The 24,850-nt window shown below is 40.6% G+C and overlaps 1 pseudogene; it reads right to left on the minus strand.

Annotated features, from left to right (window-relative positions):
- Nucleotides 1-1,495: 1,495 nt before the first annotated feature.
- Nucleotides 1,496-24,850, minus strand: part of LOC115799409 (phospholipid phosphatase-related protein type 4-like) — a 94,925-nt pseudogene continuing 71,570 nt past the window's right edge.

Below are 24,850 nucleotides of genomic sequence, written 5' to 3' on the forward strand. Positions count from 1 at the left end.
GTCCTGCAGGAATCCTCAGTGTTCACGGAAGTTTGGAGGATCAGAGCTAACAGAGATTTCACTGACACGTCTGCAGAGTTCTGGCTGTTTGGTTCACCACCAAAGCTCTACCAAAGCAGAGCTGCTGCTCCTGCTCTACAAAGGAAGCCAGTTGAGGTCGTTTGGGTATCTGATCAGGATGCCTCCTCGGTGCCGCTTGGGTGAGATCATCCGGTCATGTCCTACTGGGAGAAGGCCCTGGGGCAGACCCAGGACAGACTGGAAGGATTAGACCTCTTGGCTGGCCTGGGAATGCCTTGGGGTCCCCACAGAGCAGAGGTGGGCTTCTGTGCTAAGGCTGCTTCCCCCTGTCACCCAACCCCGGATAAGCAGAAGATGAGATGGTTGGCTGGACTATTGGTAAGCATCTTATTAGCCTACTGTGGCCCTCATCACATAGAAAACACATAAAAATGAATAAAGTTCCACAAGTTAAAGTTCCAAAGAACAAAGAATGCAGAGAAATGTGCTGATTTAAAGCCTTTGAAGTGCTTCAGATGATATCTGTCTGTCCACTAATTGATGAATGTCAGCTCGGGTCCTCTACCAGAGGCCTGGGAGCTTGAGCTTGCACTCTTCTGGACAGAGATCTCTGTTTTTCCAGGAACCTGCTGGAGCCATTCTTCCAGTTTGGGGGTCACTGCCGCAAGTGTTCGGATCACCACGGGGACCACTGCTACCTCCATCTTAGTAGTCGGCGTCAAGGGGTCCAGTTCTCCATCTTAGCCATGATCTTATCTTACAGGTCAGCTGCTCTGGTATTCAGTGTACTAATTATTATTGGGGCTTGGTACCCAATCTTGGAGTGTGGGGATCATGAAATCTCCCCCCTGACCTGGCTCCCCCTTGCAGTAGCATTTGTGTTGTACCTCATCAATCTCTAGCTGTGATAGCAGCTGCTTCCTTCATGTTGGAACACTGAGCTACAAGTTATTTTGCCGTCAGTTTGGATGTTGGGTTTCGAAGACTCCATAGGTCCCACATCCTCTTCATGTAACCCCCCTCGCTGGGATTACATGTGTAGTAGCATTGAAACAGTTCCCGGTTCTCATCTTGTGTCCATTTATGCCGTAACCTCCCAGGTTCCAGGTCACATAAGTTCCAGTACCCCACTTATTGTCAGAATGCCCTGGTTTCGTATATATACAGTGATCCCTCACCTATTGTGGGGATTACTTTACAGAGACCCCCGCGATAGGTGAAAAAGCATTGTATTTATTATATATTTATTTTATTATTTATATATATTTTAAGGCTTTATAAACCCTTCCCACATGTCTATAAACCTTTCTCATGCACTTACTACAATGTAAATGATGAAGATGATGAATTATGCAGCTGTGGAGTACTGATGGTGATGAAGGTTGTCGTATCTTCACCCTCGGCTATAACTTACATTTCTGGTAAACCATAGTTGTGACTTATCTCTTTGAAGTCAAAAATGAAATGGATGATATCACAGTGGTTACACCCATCTTTTATTTTTATATATGATCTATCGCTGTACATTGTTACATGCATACAAAACATACAAAACAGAGCAAATTTGTGTACTAAGGGAGGTTTTACAAAGTCTGATATAGATATACTTTTCATCTTATGTCAGAAGCCATGGGTGTCACACACTCCTTTCCATATGTACTGGTACCTGGAAGTATAGAGGCTGATAGCTTACAGTCCATTTTTACAGTTACAAAATACTCATTGGGCAGGAGGAAGTCACAGGTTCCTCAGACAGGAAACTGTGGTTCACGTTCTGCTGGGAGCTTCAGCTTTTGTACTTTCTGTAAGTTTGCATAACTAAAACCTGCCTTAGTTAGGTTTAGCAAAGGTTTGTGGTTTGACTTAAAATATGGTCCTTCACAACACTGAACTCAAGTGTAGCCAGTACATTTTTAAGTGGCATCAATGAAATGTTCGTGAAAAAGTGTTCATATGTGATGAGCCTACACATTAATGGCTCCTAAAAATCACTGTATTTTCATGGGATTTGTTGATACGAAACAATAGGAAAAATAAAGTGAAAACTTGCTCCGGGAATGCTAATTTTTTACTGAACCATTTTAGCCCTGTGATAGACCAGTAACCTGTCCAGGGTGTAAACCTGGTGTGCAATGGCACCACACGATGACTGAAAACAAGCATTTTTTTCACTGCAGGACATAAGTCAACAGAAATGAACAGGCTGAAAATCTTGACATCTCACTAATTATATTTTTGACATGCCAAAGCCCTCATTCATTTTTCTTTGGGACTGGTTAGACTTTTGTACTTTAATTATTTGACACTTGAGAAGTTAAACTACTAAAGAGTATATTTAAAATTCATAATCAAACTGGATTCTTAGAAAAAATAGTTCTGAGAGCTTGATTAAATTTGAATTAGGAATTCAGCTTTTTTCTCACTTATTTTTACAGATTCCAGATATTATGTTGACATTTCACATTTGTATAATGCGGAGTGAAAACCAGCCTGTAGTAATGAAGGAAATTAAAAACATACTTTTCAACATTTCTGCAAAAATGAACATTTGATCAAATCTTATGATGCATACAATAGAAAAGTGACCATGCTAATGTTACTGCAGCACAGAAAAAAAAATCATGTACAATATACAATTACAATAAAGGCAGGCTTACTATACAAATATTGAGAAATTACATCTGGTGATTTATATTGTTTTCATAGTAAAAATTCCAGCTTTGAAAAGTATCCTCACATTGTCACTTGATTATTTTCAAAGTGGAGCTGGTACTGTACCAGTTTTGGAATCAACTTGGTGCCTGTTTAACGGCTACAAAATTTCTTAAATCCACCACAGTGGAAACTGCTGTTTGTAGTTGCTCTTATAATTTCTAAGCACTTTTCTTTTCATTTTCCCCAACAGTCACTATGCAAAAAAAAAAAAAGATAATTTGAGACATTTATTATTACCATAAACAAACCAGTTTTTGAGAGAACTTGCAGTGTTTACTGGCATCTACACAGTATCATAGCATTGAAGATGAGCAGCAGTTGGGTTTTGATAGAAATAGGATGCTTTATGGCACAAAATAAATTTACAGCATAAAGCACAACGAATGTGCTGCTCTTACACTGGTGGAAAGATTAACACAGCAGAAGTCACGTCTTCCATGCTTGTTCTGTTCAGCAAATGACAGATGCAAATAGATTTTTGTTTCATCATGACAATTATAATGAGGTATTAAAATTTTCTTTGAAGCTTGCTACACATGTAAATGCAGGCTACAACATATCAAGACTGGTTCACGCTACAGTGGTAACAATTTACCACATTCTGCTTGTAAAGACCAAAACTAATTAAATAATTTTTCCTAATAAAGATAATTTGGGAAACACTGCAACATTTTGGTGAATACGTCAGTTTTTTATCTAAAGCAGAGACAAAAGACAATTATCTCACAGGCAATTACACAAGTGTGTGTAGTGACCATCATTACTTTAGCTTTGATACTGTTTTATGATTTAGGAGAGTAGATGATTCTGTTATCAGATACCTTTAATCAAATCAGATCATTTCTTTTCTTTAGCTGGGGTGGTAGCAAGGCACCATAAAGAGCACATTTATGCAAAGTGATTGTGAATTTGAAAGTAAACAATTTAAAATTGTTTTTTGATTTTAATTGTAATATTTAACATCACTCATTCTGTTTATCTGTGGCACTGATTTTCACTCTTCTTCTTCCTCGCGGGGCTCTGTTCATTAGACATTTTCATTTATTTATTTCTTTTTACAACACTGTTGTACATCTTATGAACTTGGAAAGTTCCATACTTTAAAGATACAGAAATACTCCAGCTGTTGCTCGCTAAAAATATCTATACAAAAAAATTCACAGGTCTGGTTCCAGAACAAAATAATCACGTCTAAAAGCGATTGTCATTCACCAAAACACTGATTATCTCCCAGTTTCTTCATCTAAAGCAGCTCTTATGTGAATCAAGCACTCATAACATAAAAATACATATAACTTTATGTCAATCTATTGGTGATAACAAACATTTCTTGGAACTGAATAATCAAATGGTTCCCTTCGATGTTTATGTGTATTAAGTATGTCTAATATCCTAGTTTAGGTGCCTGTAACTGGCAACTAGACTGTCATTAAAATGATTTACAGATGGGTTCATGTAAAATAATCTCAGCAATTATCACAAATTTTAACTGAGACTTCATTATATTAAAATAATGGCATAACAAATGCTTTTGCACTGCTATAGAGCTGGGCTGGAAAATGCATAGACATTTTTTTCTTCTTCTCTTTATTTGCCAGGACATTAAGGAGAAAGTGGGACAGGAAAGCAGGCACGGAGAGGGGAAACGACACACAGGAAATGAGCTAGGGCACACTCAAACCCGGCTTCTACTGTAGCCTTTTGGCATGTGGGCTACCTGCTCAACCATGTGAACTATATTCGCACCATAGATATGGTTTTTGTTTTAAAACTCTAGATGCCAACAGAATATATTTATTACACACAAAATGTTAAAGTGTTCCTCTAAAAGGTACAAATACAATTTTAAAGTAACCTGCCAAATTACAGGGAAGGAAACTTGAGGTCAAGGATTGCACCAACATTTTTAAAATGTGCTATTACCTTGTGGTATAAAGAAGAAGATTTCACCAGTTTTGCCTGTTTGTGCTGTAGATCTGGGACCGGTCTGGAGGTCCAAATATACGAAGATGATATAAAGACAAGATTGGGGTTTACGGTTTACAAGGTACAGTAAACACTTATTTCAGTGCAAGTCACAGCATATTTGACCTCATAGCTACAGAAGGAATACTAAGCACACTTAAGGTTCAAAACAGTGTTTTGTTGAATATGTGGTATTTGTACAGAAAAGAGACATAATAGAAAACATATCTCTGCCACATATTAATGTCAAACTTTAACTCTTCATAAAATAATTCATTTTTTTTATCTTTTGGGATTATACAGTATGTTGTGTAGTATGTAAATAATATTTTGTGGTGTAGCACCATTTTCTAACATACACAGCATTTACAGTGCACAGAAGTAAACATTGGTTTCACAGCTAAGATACAACTATTTTCAGTAGTTTGCTACAGTTTCAATGTTGCTGTGCTTCTTACTTTTTGTTTATGTGGTAATTTTTATCCAAAACATATTTGACTCTTTAAAAAAGGTTCTGCTGGCAGAGCATCAGCATTATAGTAGGTTTCCTTGGGAGTGACCACAAAAGTACACAGTGATTTCTACAACACTTAAAAGGTTGTGCTTTAGTGTAAACACTTATAAAAGTCATGCTAAATAAAATCCTTTCTTTTGAATTTATTATGATATATACAGTGATAGACTGTGAATTTGGGTATTACTTAAAAGTCCGGGTGTCTTGCATCTCAGCGGTCTTACGTTAGTCCTTGAAAACAGGAGTGATGGACGTTCCCTTGTAGAAAATATTCCGAGTGTTATCAGGGCTGTTGGCTCTCTCTGGAATCAGGATGATGTTATTGCCTTTTCTTTGCAGTGTGGACTCTCGACTTGAGGTGACTGAAGGGGTTTCCGAAGCACTCTCTCCACCTCCACATCCTCCACCGCCACCACCTCCTCCAGATCCAGATGTGGTTCCATCTCCTGGAGTTACCCTAATGGTCGAGAGGCCGTGTGGTTGGAGCCTCTGCTCTGACTGCCCAGTGTTCTGAGTGTGCACAGTAACTATGGGTGGGTTGCTAACGGTGGCAGTGGTAGTAACAATGTGATTGGCACGCTTTCTCTCAATGGACCCTTCACGTACTGAGTCTGAACTTTCTGAGTCTCTGTTTAGATCATTGAGCTCAAAAGACTGCCTCAAACACCCACCCGATGCTCCCCCTACTCCACCAGTCCCTGTACCTCCACCAGCTCCAGTGCCATGATCCAGGGACCGCCACCTCCATGATCCACTTCCATCTGTGGATGGAGCTTGGATCACTGGTCTACTGTTTTCAGGGTGAGCTTCTATTCTGACGATTGCACCAGTGCTCCCTGAAATACTGCCTGAGGTGCTGCCCAGTGAGCTGGGCCCTGTGGTGTTGGTGGGGTCTTGATCAGTTAGTGTCCTATAACGACCAGAGCCTTGGCAACTCCCAGTGGTGCTGCATCCTATGCTGCTTTCATCTAAGCTTTTGGAATGGGTCTGTAGTAGTCCTTGCTGTTTGGACATAGCAATCACTTGCATGATTCGAGGTTGGGTATTCTGCCCATTTTCATTAGTCCTGCAGCTTGCAGTCTTCTCTGCGGCCCTTTGCCAATTAGCCTGGACTGTGCTATTTGTTGCTGAGACCCCCTCACTTCCTCCTCCTCCCACTGTCCTCTGAGAGATGGCGTAACTTTCATGACCTTCCTCTGGTATGTGTACCAGTTGTGAAGACCCCGGTCTAGGTTGCATGTTTATCCTAGCCCCTCCAGTGATACCGCTACAGTTACTGGGTAGGGTGGTACTAGCACCTGTGGCCAGTTTGGACATGTATGCATGGGCGTCAAAGCCACCATTCAGACCCATAGCTAAGGGCTCAGAGCTTGATCGGAGCTCCATGCTACCGTGGTGGTGTGGATGCTGGGAGGACTGCCCTGATGATGAGTCTACAGATGACGAGAATGAGTCTGGGACCTGAAGGGAGCATTTATGGTTGTTGTTCTTACTTTTCCATTGAGACAAAAGCTGCTTGGAGCGGCTAGAGTCCATGGAGGCATGGTGCAGGGTGGCGGCATGGCGTCTAGCGGCTTCTTCATATGCTGCCATAGCCTGTGGGGTGTGGACACGGGGGAGAGTGTGGCTAAAGGTCACCATGGCATCTTTGCTGTGGGGGCTGCGGGGGGATATCACTTCCACATCAGCACTAGAGCGCTTCAGGCTGTCGTCAGGCCTCTGCTGCTGAAGGCCTCGGTGGAGCAGGCCCTCAGAGTGGGAGGTGGGGATGGTAGGCTCCCCAGATAAGCTAGCTTTCATTTGCAGATGATGGAGGACAGCCTCCTGGCTAATATGTGGCAAGGAGCAAGGCGGGCGGTGCACAAGAGCAGGAGGACTGCAGCTGATCTCCTCATTAGACTGAAAATTTCCAACTGCATACAATCCCTGGCAACAGAAGAAGAGAGAAACGCTTGCTTTTTTTAACTTAAAAACTTTATGTATGTTTTGTTAAAAACATGGATTTTATTTCAAAAAGACTTAAAGCAGCCTTTAGATTATCCAAATAAAACTACATCCTAAATGAATTTTAATTTCTCTTGATTTCTGCCACTGGAGCAAAATAAGAACACATGACATTAAAACAACTATGTGACTGCATGCATGGCACCAATTTGGGCTGGCCTTGTAATTACGGAAGGTTTTCAATACTACCTTTTCTGTTTATTACAAGTACTTATAAATCAAGGAACCAGTACCCAATCTATCAGTATCATTTCTGCTGTGGGTTGTGAAGCGCAATATGGGCTATCCCTTTACTAAAACACTGAGATCCAAACTGAAGATCCAATTGAAGAAATATTTTCTTATTCATTTTAATTACTGTTATGCAGACAAGAGAGAGAAAGAAAGAGAATGTTGGGTGAGCTACACTGACTCATATTAACAGAGACAGAGCAGTCTACTGCACTGTAAATTCATTACCTTATCTCAAAAGAAGCTGCCGATGCTTTTAAGAAGAAAAATAAAACAAGAAGGCATTTTCAGGTAACTCCTGTCTGATCTCTGTGTTTTTCTACCTTCAACAGAAAAGGTTTTGCTGCATTAAGTGACCTCATCCTCCCTGTAACTCAGGGTTTTAGCCAGCGGTTGATCACCCGGTGCATTGATCACCACCAGCTCATCTGGGGGGACCCCCAAGGCATTCTCAGCCCAACCGAGACAAAATCTCTCCAGCGTGTCCTGGGTCTGCCCTGGGGCCTCCTCCTATTAGGACATGCCTGGAACACCTCAGCCAAGAGCTGCCCAGGAAGCATCCTTTTCAAATGCCCGAACCACCTCAACCACCCTGGAGCCAGGCCTGGTGAGGGGATTCAAGGGAGAGCATCTGGTGACTGTGCATTAGACTGCTCGAAGAGACGACATGTGCCCGCCCTCTTGTAGGCCCACCGCCCGCAGGCAGTGTTAATTTTGACAGCAAATTTTGATTTAGTTTTAGTCATAATTTAGTCGTCTGAATGTTTTAGTTTTAGTCTAGTTTTAGTTGAATTATTGTAAGAATATAGTCGACTAAATCTACAGTCGATTCAGTCGACTAAAATATAAAGGGTGTAAAATGCTTTTTCTTCAGTTCCCTTGAACTACACACTTATACACACTTACACAAAATTAAACATTTATTCAAAGTTATGGAATATTATAATAATAACATTAGCGTTTCACCTGCTTCCCACACACCTCATCATTAACACCACCTTACTGAGATAATATGAGCGTTTTACAGCAGGACGCTCTGAAAGGTACAGGGCAGTGTTCAGGACTAAGATTATAAAGGCTAATCCACCGCGGTGTGGAGATTTTCTCTAAACACAAACTGGGAAAAACACTTTACCCTGCATGACATTAAAATGCTGACCTTTGCATGGAGATCTCGGTGACTGGTTTACAGATGTTTAAGATTTGTCGTGATTTTACCCGAGATAGTCGCCCACATGGTTTACACATCGTTTTGTTTGTCACAACATCAAAGGAAAAATGTGTCCATACATCGGCTCTTCTCTTCCTCCCTGCTGACATTGTTTACATAACTTAGTTCTATCGGAAGTAATGACCAATCACAGGCTAGTTTGGTCTTCCCAGGTTTAGAGCAAATTTGTGCAACTGTGCATTTGATTGGATGTTTTTCTAACTTGTCCCGCTCTGTCACAAAATTAATTAAATTCTGATTGGATGTCATCCCCGTAAAGCATTTTTGTCTCGTTTTCATTCGTTGACGAACGTGTCAATTAATTTTGTCATTGTTTTTATCCTTTTAGGTAGTTTTTATTTAGTTATCATCTAGTTTTTGTCATGAAAAAAGGGTCATTGACAAAAACTATGACGAAAATATTTTGACAATGAAATTAACACCCCGAGGAGGCATCGTAGGGGTCGGGTGATGTGTGTGTTGGGTGGTGGCCAGGGGCAGAGGCCCTGGCTATTGAAACTGGCTATCAGAGAATATTATATACATAATATTAACTGTTGAATGTTACATGGAATATTATATACATAATTTTCCAACTGTTCACCGTTACTGAATTAGCAAGCTGTAATGCCATTTAGCACTTTGCATTAGCAAGCTAATTAGCATTAGCAAACTAATGCAATGCAGTAATGCAGTAACACTGTGAGAAATCTTGGAGTCATTTTTGACCAGGATATGTCCTTCAATGCACATATTAAACAAATATATACGACTGCTTTTTTTTCATTTTCGCAATATTTCTAAAATTAGAAACATCCTTTCTCAGAGTGATGCTGAAAAGCTAATTCATGCATTTATTACTTCTAGGGTGGACTATTGTAATTCATTATTATCAGGCTGTCCTAAAAGCTCCCTGAAAAGCCTTCAGCTGATCCAAAATGCTGCAGCTAGAGTACTGACAGGGACTAGAAAGAGAGAGCAGATTTCTCCCATATTGGCTTCTCTTCATTGGCTCCCTGTTAAATCTAGAATAGAATTTAAAATCCTTCTCCTCACATACAAAGCATTAAATAATTAGGCTCAAACGTATCTTAAAGATCTCATAGTACCGTATCACCCCAATAGAGCACTTTGCTCTCAGGCTCTTTTTCCACTGACGGGGTTCTGGTGTCGGTGGCAGTATTTGAACCGTTCAGTGTTTTTTCCACTGCAAACGCACTTGGTGCTCAGCCAAAATATGGGTTCAACTTGGGCCCTGCAAGCAAGCTAGTTTTGAACCAAGAACGCGTGATGAAAGCGGCAGAAGGGTGTGACTCTGGCATCTTAAAGTTTAAAGTCTTAAAGCTTTCTACTGCTATTTCAATGCATTGTGTATTACATGAGAAAAGCGATTAGATTTTCACGGCTGTGAATTAGGTTGGGCTCTAAGGCTGAACTTGCTGCTTTGTATCAGTTTATATCACAGATAAAAGGACACAAAGTGCGTACTTGTCATCTTGCTCGTAATCGCTGTCTGTGTATACCTCTGTGCTGCACACAGATGCTGCAGTAGTTCGACTTTAGTGTACAGACGAGGACCCGCCCACACTCATACGTAAATGATCAGTTCACAAAGCGTGGTGGAAATGCAGGTAAGTGTTTCACCGGTTCATTAAAACTAACACCAGAACTGGCACCTAAGCGGTGGAAACGTAGTATCAGACTGCTAGCTTACTTGTGGTTCCTAGATACCCAAGAGTAGAATGGGAGGCCTCTCTGTGTTTATACACCACTCTTCACTTATCATTAGCTATTATTAATCTTTGGCTCTTGTTCACAACATGTGTTTTGTACCTGAGCAGTACTCTGTGTTTAATGCTACTTAGCATTAGCACACAGGGCTGTAATATGAATGCCAAGATGCTAAATATGATGAACATGGTAACCAATGCCTTCCATAGAGAAGCGTGTTAGAACTTTGATTGTGAGCATATTAACATAGTGCTATTATCATTTAGCTGAAAGCACTGCTTCTGGGTTTGCTGTGCACTCTTATTCTTGTTTTTTCATAAACTTGTATTGGAAGTAATTGTTGTGTTTCAGATAATTTTTCCTAAAATTGATCAACCTTTCTTTGTACCTTCATGTGCAGCTCTCCATAGTTTGCATTCACACTTCTGGGCTGACAAGGGATTAATTCATTTCCATAACTCTACTTGATAACATATTAAAACTTCACTTAAATTATTTTAGCTGAAAACTTAAGAACAACCAAATAGGTCTCCAACACATAAGCTTTTATTATGAGAACTTCTACACTCAGAGTGTCAACAACAGCATCTGATACCATACCAGGTAGACAGCAATAGCGCCTCCAAGCAGGAAGCCCAAGTAGACATCAATGGCGTGGTTCTTGTACTGAATAATCCTGGTCAAACCACAAATGATGGCGCTCATAATAAAGGAGAAGACAAGCAGGGGCTTAAGTAGCTTGGATGAGTCCGTCAGAGTGCTGTTGAAGTACATCTGCAAGACATGGAACATACAGTACTGATTTACTGATAGTTTTTGGCTTATTGGTTCCTGTTATAGAAGTGTAGGAAGAGTACATACTGTGGGTTTATTGGAGATTTTCTATCTCAAAAATACTGCTTTTTTGCTGCAGAAAATTAAAAACAATACATTTATAGACCACAAAGCTAAGCAATGAACTGAAAGACAATCAGTGGCAGGTTGAGCCAATAACACTGGTTTCATACACCATCTCTGCAAATGGAGACTTATATTAAATGCTTATATCTGTAAAATGGCAGTTTTAGCTGCTATAGATGAAGCCTACCGTACATTTTTAGATCACACAGCCAAGTGGACTACAAGTACATATGGGCATGTAGGCTATTAGTGTATGGATTGTGCACTATTTTTGGTTTTTGTCCTATATTTTACACTAGTAATGATTTATTAGTGTGGATCTGGGCAAAAAAGGCCTTGTAATATATAAATGTGCCATCAGCCTTTAATATTCTCAGTGGGCAGCATGGTGCACACATCTGATTGACAGATAAAGTAATGTGGATCTGGATAAAACCGTACCAGGAGTTGGACCACATCTTAAGTTTTTAGTTTCCACTGCAATTAGAACTTAATTTGGCAGCTCCTGAGACACTGTTTCTATGATGGCCATATGCACCACTGAGGTCACATCAATGGTCCAGACTTCCAAGATGAATACAGTAAAGTTAGAGAAGTTATTGCCTAATAATAAGTCTGCTTGTGTGCTGCAAAGATAGTGTAATGCCATGATTCTGTGTGTGAAGGTGGGTGCAGGAAGTGAAAGATTTCCAGAATCTTCACTCAGAATGTGTCTTTGATTATCAGACAGATAGCTGTATCTGTTGAAGCTTGATATAAGTAATGAGAATTTTATTAGTGGACAGCTTGTTCAATGCAATTCCTTTTCACTGAACCCAACTAAAACCCGTGTGCAGTCACACTACATTACACAGTGGCCAAGTATCACGATGCTCTGCAGTTAGTTTCACTTGAGCAAATTATCTAGCTCACCAAACAACTAACATTAATTCCATCCATCCAGAGTCAGACTGAGTTTATTTTATCATTGTTGAGGATCTTGAACAGATAAGGTTACTTTGGTTTTGTTTTTTCAGGCCCATTTTCAGGAATTTCTCTAAGTGAATACATAGGAAAAGAAAACAAAGGTAAGAGGATGATGGAGAGAGCAAAATCATAAAGAATATAATACTGATGGCAACTAGACATTACACATATTACTACATGAAAGACGCACTGCCTGGCCAAAAAAAAAAAAAAAAATCACCACCTGGATTTAACTAAGCAAATAGGTACGAACCTCCTATTGGATAATTACAGCATGGGCGATTACCTTTCAGCTGGCAACAAGTTATTTAACTCAAACTGGTGCAATGAGTTGCTTCTCATTTCTTAAACAATCATGTCCAAAGACACATCGCGTGGTCATGGAAAAGATGTCAGTCTCTTTGAGAAGGGTCAAATCATTGGTATGCATCAAGAAGAGAAAACATCTGAGGAGATGCAGAAACTAAAATTGGGTTAAGAACTGTCCAACGCATTATTAAAAACTGGAAGGATAGTGGGACCCATTGTCTTCGAGGAAGAAATGTGGCCAGAAAAAAATCCCGAATGATCGTGATCGGTGATCACTTAAACGTTTGGTGAAATCAAATCAAAGAAAAACAACAGTAGCACTCGGGGCTGTGTTTAATAGTGAAAGTAAGAGTGTTTCCACACACACACAATGAGAAGGGAACTCAAGGGATTGGAACTGAACAGCTGTGTAGCCTTAAGAAAACCACTAATCAGTGAGGCTAACTGGAAAAAAAAGGCTTCAATTTGCTCGGGAGCATAAAGATTGGACTCTGGAGCAATGGAAGAAGGTCATGATGGTCTGATGAGTCCAGATTTACCTGTTCCAGAGTGATGGTGCATCAGGGTAAGAAGAGAGGCAGGTGAAGTGATGCTCCCATCATACCCAGTGCCTACTGTACACGCCTGTGGGGGCAGTGCTATGATCTGGGGTTGCTGCAGTTGGTCAGGTCTAATTTCAGCAACATTATGTGCTCAAAGAATGAGGTCAGCTGACTACGTGAATATACTGAATAACCAGGTTATTCCATCAATGGATTTTTTCCTGATGGCACGGGCATATTCCAAGATGACAATGCCAGGATTCATTGGGCTCGAATTGTGAAAGAGTGGTTCTGGGAGCATGAGACATCATTTTCACACATGGATTGGCCACCACAGAGTCCAGACCTCAACCCCACTGAGAATCTTTGGGGTGTGTTGGAGAAGGCTTTGCACAGTGGTCAGAATCTGCCATCATCGCTGCAAGATCTTGGAGAAAAATTAATGCAACACTGGATGGAAATCAATGTTGTGACATTGCAGAAGCTTATCGAAACAATGCCGCAGTGAATGCATGCCGCAATCAAAGCTAAAGGCGGTCCAACGAAATATTAGTGTGTGACCTTTTTTTTGGTGGCAACTTTTTTTTTGCCCAGGCAGTGTATATTAAGCTTCTATACACTTATGTGGCATGCAGTTTTCTTAAAATGATGCCCTCAGACCGACCTAGCAAGCTCATGTTATGTACCTTGACACTTCTAAGGTTCAGTATCCCTGCAATGAAACTGCCATGAAATTGAATCTATTTATTTTAAATTTGGACACAAATTTTACTTTTATTCATGTGCATTTGCATTGAAAACAGATGCCACGCTGTCGGTGGGCACTTTGTGAAATATGAAAGCTGATGTCCACATAAGGAGGTAAGAGGTAGTGTTGGAGGCATAACTATTAATCCCAATGAGACCAATGTATTTTATAGTTTCTGATTACGTCTACATTTATGATGCATTTTCATTCATTTTCCCTTCATTATCATTTGCTGTTTGGGTTGGTTAGGTTTAGAAAAGACTGTGGTTTCAGTAAAAAAAAGGACACAGTTATTACTTTGGTCCAAGTTCCATTTACTTGGTCCTAGATGGACCTCCAACACACGTGCTGCAGAAATACAGTTCCAATTTAAGTTACAGCTGCAAGCAGTGATGGGAGGGACCGAGCACCCAGGCATTCATGACTCTGTAATGTAGAGGAAAGAATGTAATTCTATGGGCTCAAAGCATCACTCACCGAAACATAGACTGCAGCAAAGGATGCAAGGGTAGCATGCTGCGACGGGAAGGATTTTCTGCAAGAGACAAAACAACAAAAACAGATCCAGCAGGAGGTGAAAAGAAGCAATCAGCACAATCCCACACAATATATCTTATTAAGGGCTGAATGAATGAAACAAATGAAGGGCCTCATTTCATGTACTTTGTAACTTATGTTAACATTGCAGTCACAGATTTACCTGCCCACCTTATTACCAATAAAATACATACAAACAGTGTTAAGGCCGTGTTTCTCAAACCGTGGGTCATGACACGTGGGGCACAAATGACCTGAGAGAAAAGTCATGTAGAACAAATGTTGAACATTGGATTAATTATCACAGCAGAACAAGAAAACGTTAGCTGGTACGTTAGCACAGTGATTAGCAACCATTGTCACCGTCAGCTGTGTACATAGAGCCGTGGTACTCTTATTTCATCACCGAGGGGGAGCCCCCCCCAACATGTACACACTATGCATGTCTAAGGCAGCTGTTGTTTGTAAACTGGCCGATAACAATCAACAATTTGATGACTGTCCTATCAGAGAAAATAAAACCATTGATCAGCTGTACGCTAATGTCAAAGAAGCTTACAGAGCTACTGTCTTACCACCAGTTGGAGTGTAACCAGTTACTACCACAGAGGCCATCCTGGGCAACTCTGATCACCCACTTTACAACATCTTTATGCAACAAAAAAGCATCAGTACTCTAAAACAGAGTTACAGAAAACCATTTGTACCCACAGCCATCAGGCTTTTAATTCTCATACAAATAGCAGATGAGCTGTGTCAGACATATGAATTTCCCCCTGTGATCAATAAAGTTATTCGTATATAAACAAAACTAAACTGAAGCTGGAGTCATACACTACAGTGCTACAGGAGAACGGTGAACCTGTAGCCTAGTTTGTCAGCTCCATCTCTATGATCTGGGTCTGACAACTCCTCATACTCATCCCTGATCTGAACTCATGACTCTGAATGTGTGTGAATCCGTACGTCTTGGTGCCCTCATGCAGCTGTGTGTGTGTGTGTGTGTGTGTGTGTGTGCTTTCATCCTTAAAAAAAGCATTTGCAACATCTGTGGAGTCATAAAAATTGTATTCGGGTATAAAAAACTGATAGCACAGCTTCAGTGACCCACTTTTAGTGCACTTATATGCACATACACCACACACACACACACACACACACACACACACACACACACACACACACACACATATATAAGCAGCTATCTCATTATAATATAAGTAATTTTTAAGCTGTTGTTTCAATACAAAGCATAATAAATTATCCAAAAGAAATACACATTATAATATGAATTTAATAACATTTAAGCTGGAGTTCAGCAATTTTTCAAGACTCTTTTTTTTGAACCACTAGTTAAGTCTCCATATCATAACTAATTAGTATTCAGTTGTGAAGCCTGATTTGCAAAGTGTGTAAGGATTGGTCAATCCCTCTGCAGGCCCAATGAAGGCATACTGGCATATTATGCTGGGAGTGAAGTGGAACTTCTCACAATCTTTGGAAACTGTTTGAAAACAGTTGTGTAATTATGGTAATGCAAAGTTTGATCAGGCCTCAGCGGTGATACGCTCGGTGTTAACCAGCAGTTCACGGCAGGTAACAGGTGTATGTGGCCATTGGCCGTGTTAAAGGGTTAAGTGGCTGTATCTGTAGTTCTGAGCATGACAAATGGGTTTCCTGTATTGAACAATCCATATCTGCATTGAGCTCACACAGGTTAGGTGACTGAGTTTTTTTTTATCTTCTCTTGCAGTAACAGCCCATTTTTCCAGGCCAGAACAAGATCGTCTTACTGTTAGCTGTATGGTGAAAATAAAATTTTACTCATCGTTTTTTTGAGCGACATCAGAGCAACTGAGTAACAACAAATGAAAGACATTATTTGACCAGTAGGAGGAAGCAGTGCACTAAACTGTGCCAAAAAGAAGAAGAATCAGCGCTTGAGAGAAAATTGTACTGAATGAATGTGTTGAGGTATGTTTTGGCAGTAAATAATAGTTGTCCCTACTATTGCCCCTTGAGGACTTAAAAACATATTTATTTCCCATTTTTTAATGTTTCATAATGACAGGAATGTGCACCCTTTTACTGTAAAGTCTCCCAGTTCTATGTGGTGATGATCCTCTTTACATTGAAAATGCTGGTAATTTTTCATAGCTGCATCTTAAGGGGTCCAGTAGAGATGTGGGGAAATTTGCTTTGGAGTTGCAGGTCTTATCAAGAGTAAAAGGACGAGATTAATGCAGATCGGATTGTTATGACTCAGGTCATAATCTGATACATTGTCTTCATACCTCCATACCTGGAAGTGGTGCTGTTAATTTTTTTTCTCTTCTGTGTTTTGGTGTCTGTATGTGGAAGATTATTTCTCTATGTATGTATTGTAGATATTGTAAATATTTTTTTTTTAGATTTTTCCTTGGTGGTAGGGAAGTTAGTTGTTTTCTTTTCTAAAATATTTTTTGTTATTTTGGCTGTGCCCACCCTGAAGTGATCCACCTAAACTATCCTGTTTGAGATGATGACCTCACTGTGTGGTACTGGTTCTTCTTGGATGCAGGGAGCAAGGGAGTCATGTTTTTGTTGCACTGTGATTTGACCTAGGCCGGAGTGTAAGATAATGGGGGGGCTCGTCGTTTGTCCTTGTGTTTGCTCTGGTAAGTGTGGTAGATGTTTTTTCTGTTTGTGTATTTCTGGTTAGCATTTGTGGTCCTACATTTCAGCAGGTGGATTAGTGTAGAAGGATGGATTTCATGCTTGTTGCAGACCTTTTAAATGTGCAAACACCTTTGACTGTGAGAAAAGAGGAGCTGAAGTGGGGCAGATAACGCTGATGTGGAGCACCCAGTTCCTCTGCCAGCTGCTGAGACTGCTCCCACTGTTCCTCCTGTAACCACTGCTCTCATAGGTCCTCCAAATCCTGCAATGGGGACATCAGCTGAGAAACTCCAGCTGATGCTCTACATCAAGGAGGTGGAGTTGAGAAATGAGGAGTTGGAGGTGCAGGCTCTACATCTCAGAGTGAAGGCTTCGTAGGTGGAGCGCCAGCCTGGTAGCTCTACCCAGTCGCCCGTCACACTGTAGGCCCCACAGACTCCTCATGACAGCTTTGATGTGGACAAGCACATTAAACTGGTGCTACAATTTAGAGAGTCTGAGGTGGATTTGTATTTTGTCATTTTTGAGTGTATTGCGTATGCTTTGAACTGGCCAAAGGAAGTTTAGGCCTTGCTGCTGAAATGTAAGCTTGTTGGCAAGGCTTAGTAGGTGTGCCAGCCTCTCAGTGGACCAAAGCTTAGATTATAATGTGGTTGAAGCTGCGGTGTTCGGTGCCTGTGTGTTGGTGCCCGAGGCACACAGACAAAAACTCAGACAATACGTTCAGACGGCCAATCAGACACATGTTGAGCTTGCACGAGAAAATGCTGCTGCTTTTTGATAAAGGGTGTCATGCTGGTGAGGTCAAGGACTCTGTGGAGCTGAGAGAACTCACACTTTTATACTTTTGGAAGATTTTTTTTTTTTTGGAAATCTTCCAAAAGTGAAGATTTTACTTCACTTTTGGAAGATTTCCAAAAAACAATGAATAATTAAAAAAAAATGCTTGCCAGAGCGCATTGCTGTTTATGTAAATGAGCAAAAAGTCGAAACTCTTGCCAAGGCTGCTGTCATGGCTGATGAGCTTGCCCTTACTCATAGGAGCGTTTTTTTCTTCTGCAGGGCTTCAGGTTCTTCTGACGGGGTCGGGCACGGTCACCTCACGTTTCCCAGTGCGCTGCCACAGTGGCGCGTGGTGATCACCGGTGTTTATATTGTCATGAACTTGGTGATCTCTTAGTTTGCCCTGTTCTGAGAAGGAAAGAACAGTCAAGAGATAAAACCCCTCTGCTGTTGGCCCAGTCCAGTGTCAGTCTACTGTTGATCACCACAGGCCATTGTCTGAGGAACAGATGGTGACCGGGATGGATGAAAGGTTTGAGCCTTTTATTTCTCAGGTTTTTTTTTTTCCCCTGACTGGCAGTGAGGTGGACTGAGTGGACCCATCACCATTTTACAAGATAACACTGCAAAATACTCTGTGGCGCAATCAAGGATGAAAGATTATGACCAACAAAAACCTCTTGTGTGCCTTTTCCAGCCTGGAGAACGTGTTGTGGTCCTCCTGCCCGTGGTTGGGTTCATTCTTCAGGTCCCTGTGAAATTGAGTGTCAGCTCAGTGACACGGATCACTTGGTTAAGACACCCGATCAGAGGAAGAAGTCCCGTGTGTGTCATGTTAACATACTGAAAAAATATGTTGACCATGGGAAGAGTGTCCTCGGTGATTCAGAAGCCTTCCTGATTCTTACTGTAGAGTCACCCACTTACAAATCCTGACACAGATGTTGGTGATCACAAGCCTATTAAGCAGCATTACTGTATTAATCCAGTGAGGCGAGCTGTCATGAAGAGGGAGGTTGAATACTGGTTTGCCATTCCTAGTTTTAGCACATGGAGCTCACTTTCACTTTTTGGTGCTGACCAGGCGATTCTGCAGTGATTATCACAAAGTGAGTCCCATCACCAAACCCGACTCTCTTCCAGTCCCACACATGGATGACTGTGTGGAGAGGGTGGGGACTGCTAAGTTTGTCACCAAGCTTGATCTCCTGAAAGGTTACTGGCAGGTCGCTCATTCCCATCATGCCTCTGAAATATCTGCCTTTGTGACACAGGAGCGTAACAGGAATCATGTCAGTTCAGCAGCACAAAGATACACAGTGGCTGTTTACTGACTTTTACTTTTTTTTATGTATAAACGTGGTTGCTGTGAACTGTTGGCTAATAATTGATTATTCCCACCAACATCTCCCTGTTATGATGTTGCTTTTGTTTGCTTCTGAACAGGTTCTGGGAGTGAGGAGGCCTGGATCTGATGGAGGTGCTGTCACTGATGAAGCTGTGCCCATTTCCCCAAGTCCTCTCCACCTTGATGCAGGGTCTGCTGACATCATTTTGAGGGAGGTATTTTTACCTACAGTACCTAAAATACTTAGCCTCCTTTGAGTTGTTAATGCTTTACAGTTGGATAACCCTAGAGGTGTGAAACACATCCACTTTTATCCAAAGACTGATCCTTCGACCAAATCTGCAAACTTTTAGAATTCTAAGCTTTTAGAGTTTGAATGTAACTAATTGAAGGTCTGAACAATCTCCTGAAATGTTTTAAACCATCACATTAAAACTGGTGTCATCGACAAACAATGTCACCAAATAAACTGGCCTCCTACTGATGCCTCCATTAATGTAAATTACATTTTCAGATGAGTAGTGTCAGTTGTTTTAGAAATTGGGAGAAATAAATAGAAATAAAAAGCAGATATAAATACTTTGAAGTGTGTTTTTACTTTTATTTTTGTTATATGTGACTATTTTAGGAGAATGGAGCAGATCTTTATTTATCTCTGTGGATTTCTGAAGAACGTGAATAACATGAGTAACACTTTTTAAGGCAATTGGTTTTACGTGTTTTTAAGTAAATTATACTCCTGTTCAAGTAAATACATCTAAGAAATCTGCTGGTTAGTTGTTTGAAATAGTGATTCTGAGTAGACTTTATAAAGTCAAGAGTACATGTGATTTAAAATATTAAGTACAGTTTTAAAACTCAAGTTTTTGTTAAACTTGAGTGTAATTAAACTACACTGTGGGTGCATTTCCTTTTTTGGTGGAAGTGGATAGAAACACATGGAACAAGCAGGGATCACATGCAGCTAAATCAAAGGGATGCACCCCCACATTTAGCTAGATGTGATTATAATTACAAAAGTCCTCATATTTATTTGTGTTTTTGATGACCTTCAACACAAACCATGATGCATCATTGTTAGACTTGCCTAAAGGGAGGCAAATCTTATAATGCAAAGCTTCTGCCGTTAAAATAGGTTAATAATTCCCGGATGCACAACCACTGCAGCAAAACAGCGATTCATGCTGCTCTAGAAACAAGGCTGAAGCTAAAGCTGTCACAGAGAGAGCAGAAGACTGTGTTTATGCCAAAAGCAGGAGGTTATATTTAGAGCACCATAGTCTGCAGCCAAAACTACGTGTCTCCCAAATGCATTGGTCAATCACAGCTTCATGCCATTTACCAACAACCTTATGCTACCTAGTGACACACAAAAACATAGATGGAGGAATGCCCATATTAAATCTTACAGAAACTACCCATTTAGGGTTCCTGCATAATCAAAGACAGATTCAGAATGAACTAATTTTTAATTCAATTTTAACTGCTTGAAAAAATGAGAGGAACACTTTGCTGCAGACAGTACAGAAAACTTTCAATGCTGCTGCTTTTTCATTGCTTTATACAGACAAATGTTTCTTTTTTTTCAATTATCCTAGTTCAGATTTTTCTTTTGTATTCTGATTTCTTTGAGTCGGCTTTTTTAAACCTCTCTGAGTAGCACCTGCTCTTTTTTTTTTTTAAACACCTTGACTTTTTGCCTGAAATTATTTACCTGAATAACTGTGAATGCCAGCTGCCCATTTTGGATTAAAGACTTGGATTTTCCTCTGCCTCCTGGGTGTTCAGTGTTGGGATATTTGCTTCCTCTGACATGACTGCAGTCTGGCCAGAATGGACTCGGAAGACATACGAATTTTTTCCTGGGGAGTTCAAGTAGTAGCCTCCAAATTCCTCTCAATTAGAAGCTGAGAGGAATAGCTTGAGCTATTCCAGCTCAACATCATTGAGCTGGAATAGTTTATATATATATATATATATATATATATATATATATATATATATATATATATATATATAGGTGTTCTAAAGTTCCTGGCATCAGAGTATTTTTAGCAGTGGCTCAAGAGCTCAGGTATTCCTTGCTCACCATGGTAAAATGTATCAGTAATCAGCAAATTTAAGCTAGAGTCCAGCCTGCTATCTTCCTGCTGCTTACAGCCCTGGAGGGCACTAGCCTGTGGCCTCCTAGATGCCTGCTAACTGGTAGCTTCCAGCCTGCTAGCATCCTGCTAGTTCCAGCCCCCATATCAGCAAGCTTTTAGTTTGAGCCTGCCTCATTTAATCCTTAGGGTGCACCATTGTGGGGGACACTTTTCTAAAGGGAAGTCTGGCTGCTGTCAACGCCCATTTTCGCAACTGCTCAGTGCCCTGGCTCATAGCGAAACTGTGCTACTGTGCCACATCTGCTCCTAGGCTGTCTGATGCCCAAGCCTGCACCTCCCTGTGTCTAAGCCTGACCCCCTGCTTGTCGATGCCTGGCCCCAATCACTCAGCGCCCAGTTCAGATCTCTTGACACCAAGAATGTTCCCATGTTGGCTGCCATGTGTCCCGTGATAATGTCAGAGGTGGAAACTTGTGGGTCCATTCTTGCCATATTGTGCAGTAACAATGTTACACACCAGGAGACAGAAAAATCCCAATATTAAATCCAAAAGCTGTCAAATGTGGGTGCTCAGTCAGTAGATGAACAATTCTAATAAGTGAGCAGGCAAAAAGTCAAAATGTATAAAATGGGAAAACTACCTCAGAAGCATATTACAGTATCATGATGGCTGGAAAACAGGGGAGTGATGTGACAATCTGGCAAGTGACAGTATTTACAATTGTTTGAGAAACAGGTTTCAGGAAATTATGGGGAAAAATAACTTCTAAATCAATATTTACATCTGTGAGAGTATTCTGTACTCTATGTACACTGCTGTACAAAGGGTTTGGGTCCTTAAGACATGGTAAGAGCACTTTCAAAAATGGTGCCACATATATTTTTAATTTTTCCATTAAATACATACAACAAGACCCATCACAGATGGACGTATACCACATAATCTGCTGCTATCAATGCATTATATATAACATCACCATATTCATAAGGCAACCATGTACAAATCATAGTTCTGAGCAGGAGGTATGACTTAATATTGCTCAATGAGGAGTCATAATCTGTACTATGACATTATATACTTTATGGCCATGAGCCATCCCTAACCAACATGATAGAAAATGCTCAGCCAATCAGAAGTCGCATCACAGGCTAATCAATAAGGCTGCAGCCAAGAACTGATGTCATTATAAACAGACGGCTCTTTACCTACAAATCTGGGATTCCCCAATCACACTGCACAACATGATCACATGATTAGGCTGAGCCAATTATGCATGAGAAAGACTGCATATCATCAGCATATATTATCATCCTTCTACATTAGATTCTATTCTCTCACCCTTTTTGGATTCACCTCGCCCTCTGGATTCTAAACTAACCATCCTGTCCACTGTCGTAGGACCTAACCTGTGATACCTGTGTTACCTGTGTTACCTGTGTTACCTGTCTCTGGTGCTCTCCTTTCTGTGACCTACCCTCGCTGAACTCAGCTGTTGATGGATGACTCCTTAAGCACATTGTTTTGTGTAGATTGCTGCTTAAAAGTTGGCTGCATTGTTGTTAACAGTAACATTTCTGCAAATAGTTTTTGCTTCTTTATCCACATCTGCATTTGGGTCCTCTTATTTTGCTTTGGCCCCTGACTGTGACAACTGCATCATACATATCTTTGTTACAGCCCAATTATGAGTGTATTTTATGGTTTCAGCTGTAACAGTGTTCATGGCATGTTTTATATCAAGAGCCACAACATGGCACAATTGTCATGACGGGCAGTGTGACAGGCAGAATAGGACCCCAGAGCAGAACTCTGTAACCAGACCTTAATTAAAATGTTGAGACCAAAAACAAAGGGCAACATCCTTCCTGGCAGTAACGAGGCTTAGCATCCAGAACATAGAATCTTCTTGCCAAGACGCGGAACAAATGGACACATCACCACACACAGCAACAACGACCTGACAAAGAACTGACGAGGACACAGACAATCTGTACACACTGATGAGACAGTGGGAAACAGCTGGGAGGGAAACACAGGAAACAAGACTAAGCCCACAGCACAAGGACAGAGGGTAGACGCTAAACACAAATACAAAACACCAGCACAACCTGAAACACAAAAATAACCCACAACCAAAACATGAGCCAGGAATCAAAACCAGGAGCCCAACATAAGAAAATGAAATACATCAACAGAAGACCCAGAAACTAAAAACACAAAGCAGCCCAGGACCACAACAGCAATGCATCAGGATGCAGCAACAGTGAAGGCCAGAAACTCTGATCATCTTAAATACCTGAAAGAGCACATGAATAAAAAAGATGAATTATTGAAAGAGTTCTCCTGTCATGGTCCCAGGGTTTTCATTCTTCTTTCTTTATTACTAATCATTTTTGCATTTGGTGATTATGCTCTTATTTTAATGGGTGTAGTTTGTTGAGTTTCTTGCATAAGTTTGCTGGCCTTCCCCAATATCTGCTTTAGTGTAATGTTGCTCATGTGTGTGTGTCTAACCTCTATATTTGTTAATTACTTCCTGTTTTACTTTGGTAATTATTTCTCTCCTGTGTCTTTCATTTAGTTTCACTTCCCTTGTGTCATCATTTCCATTGGTTTCACCTGTCTTGTTACCTTCCTGTGTGAATTTCCTGTTTAACATTTTGTCATGTATCTCACCCATGTGTTTCCTGTCCCTGTGCATGTGGATACAGTTGGGTTTCCACTTTTTGCCTTCTTGTTTTGGGCTTTTGTGAGAGCCTAATTAAATGTCTCACCTTTAGTTAAATCCTACCTCAACCTTTCCACTCCACACAGTCTGCAGATTGTGACATTTCTTGCCATAATTTGTGTATTCCAGGTATGTACTACCCATCTTTTACACACTTAGGAAAAAAAAACTTGTGCAGTACATCACTGATTATACAGTTTGGTCCATAAGGTTTTTGTAATTTTGCCTCTGTGCCCCATTACACTGGATTTTAACTCAAACAGCTGAAATGTGATTGAGGTGCACTTTTCCAGCTTTAATTCTAAGTTTTCATCCCCAGTGCTAATCCTAACTATAACCGTAGGCAATCAGTGTGCAATTTTTGTTGTTATTAAATTGTTCTTCCAGGATTTGGTGATTAGGGAACAAAGACAGTAATTATGCTATAACGCACATTAATAACTATTCACATTTTTTCAAGAAAGTTTTGTCTTTCTTCAAAATACAGGAATAGGTTTAGGCTATGAGGTCTAAGTCATCATTAGGGTATGATGGCTTAGACCTCAGAGGGTGAACTGTTAATGAATGAGAGCTTTTCTTTTCAGAGGATCAAAACTATTTAGACAATTACCTGACAAGCAGTTTTACAGCCTTGTTATCCCAAGTATTGGACTTGTATTTGGTGCTGTTCACTAAAACTATCAACAACAACAATAATTCTTTGGACAGTTGAAACCAAGATGAACTTGTACAAGAAGAAGAGGAAAGTGTGGCGAGGGAAAAACCTCCTGATGTTTATTGATGATGTGACTGCTGACAGCAGCATGAACTGTGGGAAGTGATCAGGGCTGAACT

The sequence above is a fragment of the Archocentrus centrarchus genome, chromosome 20, assembly GCF_007364275.1.
Source record: "Archocentrus centrarchus isolate MPI-CPG fArcCen1 chromosome 20, fArcCen1, whole genome shotgun sequence".
In the NCBI taxonomy this organism is placed as follows: Eukaryota; Metazoa; Chordata; class Actinopteri; order Cichliformes; family Cichlidae; genus Archocentrus; species Archocentrus centrarchus.